The following is a 9,597-nucleotide window of genomic DNA, read 5'->3' on the forward strand; positions in this document are numbered from 1 at the left end:
CCATTGCCAAAACGGCTAGTAAACTCAAGAACTACCAACGTCCAGAAGAAAGGACACCGGATGGCTTATGAAAGCATTGTTTCGGTAAGTGTGCGCCTTTTATTACATATAAACTTGCCATATTGCTTTTCGCGGTGTAAATATGCGTCAGCCGTGAGTTCCTGTTTGTGGCGAGTATATTAAGGCACATTTCATAGAAAGCTATACCCATTTCGAGTAGGCCTAATAGGAGGAAACGGTAACTAATCTTTTAAGGGGAGCAAATGAATAAGCACTCTGTCATAACTGCAGCGGTTTGCTATCCTGTGGTGGATTTGGGAATATATTTGCTACATTTCATTGGAAAGTAGTATGTTCGTCCAGCCTTCGTCCAGGTTCTGTCAACGGTGGTTAGTTAGCTAATAACCAAGACACTACGGTAAGTCATAATGTTAGCCCTTCTGGGATTCATTTGGTTGCTATTTAGCATAGTTCTAGCTTATAACGGATGGTTGGCTGTCAGTGGTTGGGCAGATTCTTTTTAGGTAGGGGGCTAAGTGTGTCTACTCGACGATAAATTGAGGTTACACAGTGAGGCGATATACTTTCTATACGGGCTGTGATACTACTAGCCTAATGCAGGACGCAACTGACACAAATCTGAGAAATTAGCTAACTCTAGCCGCTACCTGGCTTCACTCAACCTAGAATTCTGTTCATAACGACAGCATTTTCGTTTGGGGGCCGCAAGCTGGCATCTGAAGGCTGTCTTCGGTTTCCACAAGTGTCATGTTAGTTCTACATACTGTAGGGGAGTCGACGGGCTTTCTTCTTTTTCTGTGTCAACTAGAACTAGTTTTATGAGAGCAAGTGCTTGTGTTGTGTGACTTCTCCTGACTCCTGCGATGTTCTTCCGAGGCCGAGCTCACTGCGACTTGCACCTTTCACAAGTCCGAACTCTGATAAATGCAGAGGGAGGGATAGCTCGCGCATTAAATATTACCGGTATGTTAGGTGTGGTAAGTCGCATCGTGTGTTTGGGCAGCTTGCCTGTGCAAGAAAATGTTGTCGCGACAATTGTTTATTGTTTGTGTGTCAACTGGCGTTTCTTATCTCGTATGTGCTTTGCTTGCTTGATTAGAGTCGTAGCTCTACTACGTAGCTGTTTGATAAATGCGGATGAAGGCTACGCGTGGAAAACGTGTTTACATTCACCAGTCGTTGTGTTCCAAAATTACTTAAATGTGGAGGGAATAGTTATCCAATTTCTTTCATTCACGAGCAGGGATGTGTTGCTTTGTTGACGCTACAGGGAAGTTTCCTGGTTTAAAGAAATTTGTGGCTATAGGCAACAGCTACTTCAACATGCTTTGCATGAAATCGTGCGTGTGTAACTTAGTTCTAGTGTGAGTGTGTGATATTGTACTCTGTGCAGTATTTACGAAGGGACTGGTTGGTTAATATTTTTGTTTATGTAAATGAAAAATGTAAAGTTGTGTGTAGTAGTGAGACAAAAGCCTTTCATACATTTATTTAAGGTTGTCTGTTGTCTGTTTGAAGGTGTGTCTGCAAAGCTCTGAAACGTTTTGTCTTTTTTTATCTCTTCTGCTCTGGATAAGGTGGACTTCTCTCCTCTGACCGGTTACCAAGACAGCTGGGTGTGTAGGAAACTGGAACTAAGTCACTGAAGAAGTAAACCGATGAAAACCGATTTGGATTGTCTGAGAGATGTAAGTCAGTGAGTTCAGGATAAATGTGTATCAACTGTATTGTAGGCTTATTACTTGAACAATAAAATCACAACAACTGCTTATTTTTCAGCTGTAGGGCACAAGTAAGAGGAGAAGAATGCTGCTCAGCTGGGTCGGCGTCGGCCACACTACTTATTCAAGAAGCCCTTGGATATCATCGGCATGTATGAAGTAAGTTTTTAATGTCATGCACAACAGCAGGCGTGAATGCGCTCGCACACGCGCGCACGCACGCACACACACACACACACACACACACACACACTAACAATGAGAGCTGGCCTGATATTGTTCTTTGATGCTGTGAATGTGTATGGAATGCCTACTGTCTGGTGTCACTTCAGACAATTTTGCTACGGTTTACTGTATGTTCTGTCTATCTGTCTGCCAAACTCTCAAACTTGTTGTCTGTCTTTTTGTCTTCCTCTTTGGGCACCGGCAGGCACAGTCATTCCGGTAGTCCGTTCCTCGATGGACGTGATGACCTGGCACCAAAACCGCTTAATGTGTACGGAGCTGTGTCTGCATCGAGGGAAGAACGCGGCACTGAAATGTGAGTGTATGATCCAAGAATTGTAAACATGGGTACCAGTTGTACTATATATTTCACAGTAAAATCCCAATTACTCATAGTTATTCATTCTTTTTCTGCTGTAGGACACAAATGAAAGAAGATTACTTCTGCTCTGCTGGGTCTGTGACACTATTTATCCGAGGAGTCCTCAAACATCAGGATGTAGGAAGTAAGATCTTTTTATGTCATGCATAACAGCCCATGCGTGCACGCATGCACGCACACACACACACACACACACACACACACACCACACATATGCTCATACACACATGCGCACACACACGTACAAAACATGCGCATGCACACCCCACTCTACACCACACACAGATAAACACACACAACCTTAAAGGGACACTGTGTGAGATTTTTAGTTGTTTATTTCCAGAATTCATGCTGCCCATTCACTTATGTTACCTTTTTCATTAATGCTTACCACCACCATCAAATTCTAAGCATTCATTATTAATTGAAAAATTGCACTTTTCATACATGAAAAGGGGGATCTTCTCCATGGTCCGCCATTTTGAATTTCCAAAATTAGCCATTTTTAGCTGCAAAAATGACTCTACTTGGACCATGCTAGAAAATATTTGTTTATTACTTAGTAAACTTTCATGCAAAGATTAAATTTGGCAATAGACAGCCCAGTTTCAATGAGCAGCATAGTTGCAGTGCCTTTTTTGACCATTTCCTGCACAGTGTCCCTTTAAAGGAAAATCCCTACTAGTTTCAACATCCAATTATATTGTTCTCACTACCACTGGTTTGTCAGGACCCAACAACGCAGTTCAGGATAAATGTGTATGTCAACTGTATTGTAGGCCTATGACTTTAACAATACAATCACAATAACTGCTTATTTTTTGGCTGTAGGACACAAGTAAAAGGAGAAGAATGCTGCTCAGCTGGGTCGGCGGCCACACTACTTATTCAAGAAGCCCTTGGATATCATCAGCATGTATGAAGTACGTTTTTTTTATATCAATGCACAACAGCAGGCGTTAATGCACACACACACTCACACACACACACACACACACACAATGAGGCCTGATATTGTTCTTTGGTTCTGTGAATGTGTATGGAATGCCTACTGTGTGGTGTCACTTCAGACAATTTTGCTACAGTTTACTGTATGTTCTGTCTACTAGTTTGCCAAACTCTCAAACTTGTTGTCTTTCTTTTTGTCTTCCTCTTTGGGCACCGGTAGGCACAGTCATTCCGGTGCAGTCAAGTCAGAAATAACATTTTATATACCTGTGTGTGTGTGTGTGTGTGTGTGTGTGTGTATATATATATATATTACATTACATTACATTATTACATTACATTGCATTTGGCAGACGCTTTATAACCAAAGCGACTTTCAAAAGAGGACATAATCAAGCCCACATCACAAGTAAATACAAAGTGTACAGGAGATATACAGAACAATATAATTTACCTAAACCATATTTATGATGACTGAGATGGAAAAGCCATGTCTTGGCCTAATCATTTACACTTTTCTTTTGTTTTGCTTTTTCAAGACTTGTGGTGAGATGCCAAGAGCTGCCATGAGGGATATGCAACCTGCAGCTTCACCGTGCTTTTGGGAGGTCATCTACTACGTGAACCTTAATATCTACAAGTCAGCTACTTTAAATCCTTGAAAGGGTAGTGATGTCAATCAAATCAGATCACGAGACAAGGTCCTGAGGTACAAACTGTCAATATAATTGCGACATCCCTGTCAGTTCTTTTGGACTGGATACATGCTGTGTTTGAAATGTATTATTTGGATAACCACCCATCAGGGAATACCTTGTTTGTTAATGACAGATAGACCTGCCATGGACATGTAGTGCACACTTTGATGTTTTTTTATTTTAACGTTTTCTATGTTTTTTCAATGTTTTTTTATTTATGTTCTGTTATATGCTGGTTATGTAAGTACTGTATGGAATGTAGTGACTGTAGAGACCAAGACAAATTTCAACCTGGGGACAATTAAGTTCACTCCACTCTGTTAGCGCAGTTATGGATGCACTGTAAAGTTTGTAATTAACAAAAAGTACGGTGAGAAGCCTGTTTGTGCAGATGGACCTGCTGGCGGGTCTGTTTACTCATAGCTAAAAAGCAACATATTCTCTGTGCAAAGCACATGGGCTCTTCGCAAAGGGGTTAAACATTTTAATGTGCTGTTTTACAGTGTGCTATACAAAAGGTAAGGTGAAACTAAATTTTTGAATTTCTATAATTGTACAGTGTCACTGAAATCAAATGGTACATTGGTAAAACAGAACCATTTCCTTTAACCCCTTTTAGCAGACCCTATGTTTTAACTTTACTGTCACCAATATTGTAATGACTGAGTTTTAACCTGTTACTTAAAGCTCTTGGTAATGTCATAGCAATGTTGCTGTGATGTAGTTGAGTCTTTTCGGTCATGAGTGATCAGTCTTGCTGATAACCCATCTTTGCAAAGAGGCTAAAAAGATGCATGTAAATTCAATTAAGGTTTTATTGCTTCAATGCTATGATGTGTTAATGCTACACTGCTGTGATTGTTCAGCAATAAAAAAAGAGATCTGAAATATTATGCATTCTTGTATTTTGTTTTTTAAATTGATCTCAATTGTATTGGTAAACAATTCTGGTATATTTCACCTTAATGTACTAATATAAAGTCATAATTGTTTTTTGTAAATCTCCTTGCAATTTAAATACCCAATATTGGGTTAAAATATGAACCCAACAAAGAAGTCAATATGACCCAATAATGTGGTAGTAGGTCTGACCCATGTAATGGGTTCTTTTAACACAGCAATTTGGTCAGAATGACCCATTTAGTTGGTTTAGAGGAATGACCCAATCTGAGGGTTAAAATATTTTAACCCAGGCAAAGGGTAGGCCCAATACTGAACCAGGGCCTGGGTCAGAAAATAACCCAATTTGGGTTGTTTTTGACCCAGCCTTTTTAAGAGTGTATGTAAAGACGCATCAAAAATAGCTTCAGCGTTTGTAAAGACTGTGTTGACTGTGAATATTATTTCTAACACATGGAACTTGTCATCAGTCAGCATTCAAATGCTGATATAAAATATGGAAATGATGGTGGATTTCACCAAACTATATCCTGTTAAGTGAGTTGAATTTCGCCCTTAATTTGCTACGTTCATAGTTAGGGTTGCCAACTGTCACAGGGGACACTTCATCATGCCGGGGGTCTGGGTGTCGTCCCCCAGAAAATTTAGCATTTCTCAGATGTAATTTCCTGCATTTTAACGTCCCGTGTCCCGTTTCAGTTCAATACGGAACCCGTACTTTCATCTCTAAATACAGGACGATTCTGTATTTCAAGGGACGGTTGGTAACCCTATTCATAGTTTACACAGCTGGCTACCACACAACAACCCTAAAACAACATTCCTTGATGCACAAAACTCTAATAGGGCCTAATGATGACTGGATCCAACAATCGCAACATTTTAAATGAAGCAATTTTGTTTTATTTACATGCCCACAAAGGATGCATTTGCAAAAAAAGAGGGAAAATTTCAGTGCCTGTCTCTACCAGTGCCTTTGTATCCTTCTCTGTTCTCTGTCTGTCTATCACTCAGACTGACTATGTTTCTTGATCTTTCATCATGTCTCCTGCGTGAACAGAGGAGCTAAATATAGTCTTGTCTGTGCCTAAGCAAATTAGTTGGAAAGAAAATCCCCAATGGACGAGACCAAATTGTCCCATACCCCACCCTGACCTGCCTGCCTGCATGCCTGCCTGCATGCCTGCCTGCCAGCCTCTCTGTCTGTTTTCTGTCTGTTAGGCAGTCTGTGTGTGAACATCTGTTTGCCTTTCTCTGTCTGTCAGAAAATTGGACGTGCCAGACTCCAACAAAACCTTTGGATGCAACTTGGACCACTGTAGTGAGAGAACAATAAAATAATCACATTCTCAAGTAATGTTTCCTTCATACATCTTTATTAAACTGTAAAAGCTGTCCATGTTATGCGTTTTATCACTGTCCTGGTGTCCATCATGTCCGCAAAGGATGCAGAATCCTGAAAGGATCCTTAACGGGCCTCTGTCAATCTGTCATCCTGCCTGTCTACCTGCCTGTCTGCCTGTCTGTCTGTCTGTCTGGCTGGCTGCAGTGCTTAATTTGTCAAGCGGGAGGTTCTGGAGCGCAGAAGATGGGTGGCTCCCCCCCAAGGGGGATCTGTGATGTATTTCCATGAGGTTCCATCCAAGGTTCCGGAGCTCTCGTCTGAGGTTCCGGAGCTAGCTCCCCCTTGCTCCCCCTCAAATTAAGCACTGGCTGCCTGTCTGCCTGTCTGCCTGTCTGTCTGGCTGGCTGTCTGCCTGCCTGCCTGTCTGTCTGTCCGCCTATCTGTCTGAGGCTGAAGCTTGTCTGTCTGTTTGAGGCTGAACAAACCTATGTCAATCTGTCGGTCTGTCTGCCTGCCTGACTGTCTGTCTGTCTGCCTGCCTGTCTGTCTGTCTGTCTTCCTGATGCTTGTCTGGCTTTATTAATCTCACCTGGGTGAGCAGCAGGAGTAAAAATAGAAATGTACGACAGAAGGAAAGAACAACAGACATGCTCCTCCCTCCTCTCTCTCTCTCTCTCTCTCTCTCTCTCTCTCTCTCTCTCTCTCTCTCTCTCTCTCTCTCTCTCTCTCTCTCTCTCTCTCTCTCTCAGTCACAGACATGCACGCACACACACACACAGACACACACAGACACACACACACATGCACGTGCGAAACGCACATGCACACACACACACACACATGCGTACACACACACACACATGCGTACACACAAACACACACACACACACACACACACACACACACACACACACACACACACACACACACACACACACACGCACACTCAAATCACCAGAACAAATAAGAACTACAGGGAAAGGGTGACTCATTTGATTGAGTCGTGCTCAACACCTTGAAAAAGCGAGAGAGAAAGGTGAGAATGTTTGTCCATGATTAACTTCACACTGCGAGCTTGGCACTTTTACATTTTTCAACTCACTGTGGAGATAATTGACCATATTTCCTTTTTCACACATTTCTTCATATATTCATGGATTTCTGAGTAGTGTACAGTACATCGCTTGAGTTCAAGGTAACATTTCCAGTATTCCAATGTTAGTCTGTCTGTCTGTCTGTCTGTCTGTCTGAATATAACAAATAAATGAATAAATAAATAAATAAACAAACCGGGCTACATTTACATTTGAAAGTAGGTATAGAAGCAGAGATCAGTTCCTTGATAAGAAGCACTATGAAAATAATTCATGATACGGTATAAGGCCTTGTTTTCTTTGTGCAGACTGCTATAAATAACCCATCATGCTTCCTGCACCTGCTTCTGATATTCTACACAAGAGTGCATACAGGGGTTGGAACTAGAGCATGACACGAGAGTGGATTTTCACTCCCGTCCCATCCCGGTTCCAGAAAAAAAATCCCATGCCGTCCCATCCCGGACTGGAGTAAAATAAACAAATCCCATCCCATGCACTCCTGAAAAGAATGTTTCCCAATCCTGCCCACTCCCACTCAAAATCAATCCCACTCCCATTACTAAAGCCAAAACTAGGCTTTTTTAATGAAAAAATAAGCGAGCATTCCCGCACCCATTCATCTTTATTCCCGCTCCTGCCCGCTCCGGTTCATCTTTAAATTTTTTACTTCCATTTTAGAATCTACCTGCCACAGTGACTTGTGGGGGAAATGTTTAAGTTCCAACTAGAGGATGACATTTTTCGGGAATTCCCGCGGGTTCCGTGGGATTCCCGTGGGACCCACGGGAATTCCCGAAAAATGTCATCCTCTAGTTGGAACTTAAACATATCCCCCACAAGTCACTGTGGCAGGTAGATTCTAAAATCTACCAGTGACTCACAATTTTTACAAGTCACCATTTTTACCAGTTCATATTCAACCGTTCCAAGCATCGTAATGCCAAGTAAGATAATTTTCTGATCAGTACTCTCTCAATACTCTTAAACTTGTGATGCCAATAACTCTTCTCATTACCAATTTGCTTAAACCTTTGATGTTGGATGCTTCTTATAATTGCGCATTAACCCGGGCACCTGTAGAAAAATTTCACCCGTCAGGGTGAGTTGGTATATTTCACCCGCCAAAGGCCAAATTCACCCGTCATTGGTAGGTGGACGGATGGTTATTTCCATGGTGCACACAAAGACTGGTAGCCTACCTGTATATGGTATCTGGGCAAATGCCATTGCCCACTGATATAAAAAGACTGATTAGTCTCATTGTAGGAAACACAGAAAGCTTATTTCATGGTGCATGCTCTCAGTTTGTCTGTGCAGGTAAAAATAGCACAAATAGTACAAATGCTTGTTTTTTCCAGGTAGCTTCGCATGAGATTCCAATTTCATGCTGTGCTGTTCTCTTCTGCAGAAGTGAGCCTGAAAATAGCTCAAGTAAATGTTTGCTCTGTTCAGTTTGCGTAATCCTTATAATCGTATCATGCCGTGTTATATTGTATTGTTTTGTTTTCCGTTCCTTCAACAAAACACTGAGAAGTTAGAGTTGGCCCTAGGGACGAAACACTTTTACTGTATGTTTGCATCTAACTTTGCTGTCTCTTTGGCTTTCTCTCCGTTATTGACATGAACCAAAATGTTCCCTTCTCTACGCTTCACAAGGAAACTACATTAATGGGACTGACTATGGTGCCTGACATACACATAGTGTAAAAGAAAGACACACTTTATAAATGTGACAGGAGTTGTTGCATTGGTGAAGCATGCTATGACTTATCTTGGTCTAGCAGAATCTACCATATTGAAAATCTTTGGTAACATAGCTGGTGGTGATGGATATATTTAGGTTGGATGCAGTAATGGGCAACCTGGATTCGTTCCAGGGCCACATCTATCACTTGGTTAAACCTGACTGGTGAAAAGCGTAATTTTGGTAATATGTGACTCTAGATTTTAACCAATGAATGAATTCAGGTTACCCATCACTGATTGGTTGAGCCAATGATTGTCTATTAGAATAAGATAAGTCAAACTTCGCCCACTCAATGCAAAGGAGTGTGCTCAAGTTCGGTCACCTAAGGGGGCATTTTCCCATCGTTCTTCTTCTCTTTCTGTGGTGTTTGGTGGTGGTCTTCATAAAATGTATGTTAAAGTTATACAGTATGAAATGTGATGTTTCATGTAGTGACTTGTGATGATTTCATCAGTAAAATAATGAAAAAGATAAATTCATGGTGCTCGGCATGAACTAATGGTCAGGTGACTT

The 9,597-nt window shown here is 41.4% G+C and overlaps 1 protein-coding gene and 1 long non-coding RNA gene across 5 annotated transcripts in view; one reads left to right on the top strand and one right to left on the bottom strand.

Annotated features, from left to right (window-relative positions):
* si:dkey-183c6.7 (urea transporter 1) overlaps positions 1 to 9,597 on the bottom strand; it is a 68,087-nt gene that overhangs the window by 51,636 nt on the left and 6,854 nt on the right. The gene's annotated exons all lie outside the window — the stretch shown is intronic.
* Positions 103 to 4,847, top strand: LOC134444343 (uncharacterized). 4 transcript variants are annotated; one of them, XR_010033937.1, is made up of 7 exons: positions 103 to 984; positions 1,599 to 1,709; positions 1,801 to 1,901; positions 2,173 to 2,283; positions 2,388 to 2,473; positions 3,181 to 3,272; positions 3,837 to 4,847. It is a non-coding gene; the product is annotated as an uncharacterized LOC134444343 (long non-coding RNA). The 4 variants fall into 4 exon arrangements; XR_010033938.1 differs by having other exon boundaries at positions 103 to 418; XR_010033939.1 differs by having other exon boundaries at positions 103 to 1,713.

Source organism: Engraulis encrasicolus, unplaced genomic scaffold (assembly GCF_034702125.1).
Source record: "Engraulis encrasicolus isolate BLACKSEA-1 unplaced genomic scaffold, IST_EnEncr_1.0 scaffold_51_np1212, whole genome shotgun sequence".
NCBI classification, from domain to species: domain Eukaryota; kingdom Metazoa; phylum Chordata; class Actinopteri; order Clupeiformes; family Engraulidae; genus Engraulis; species Engraulis encrasicolus.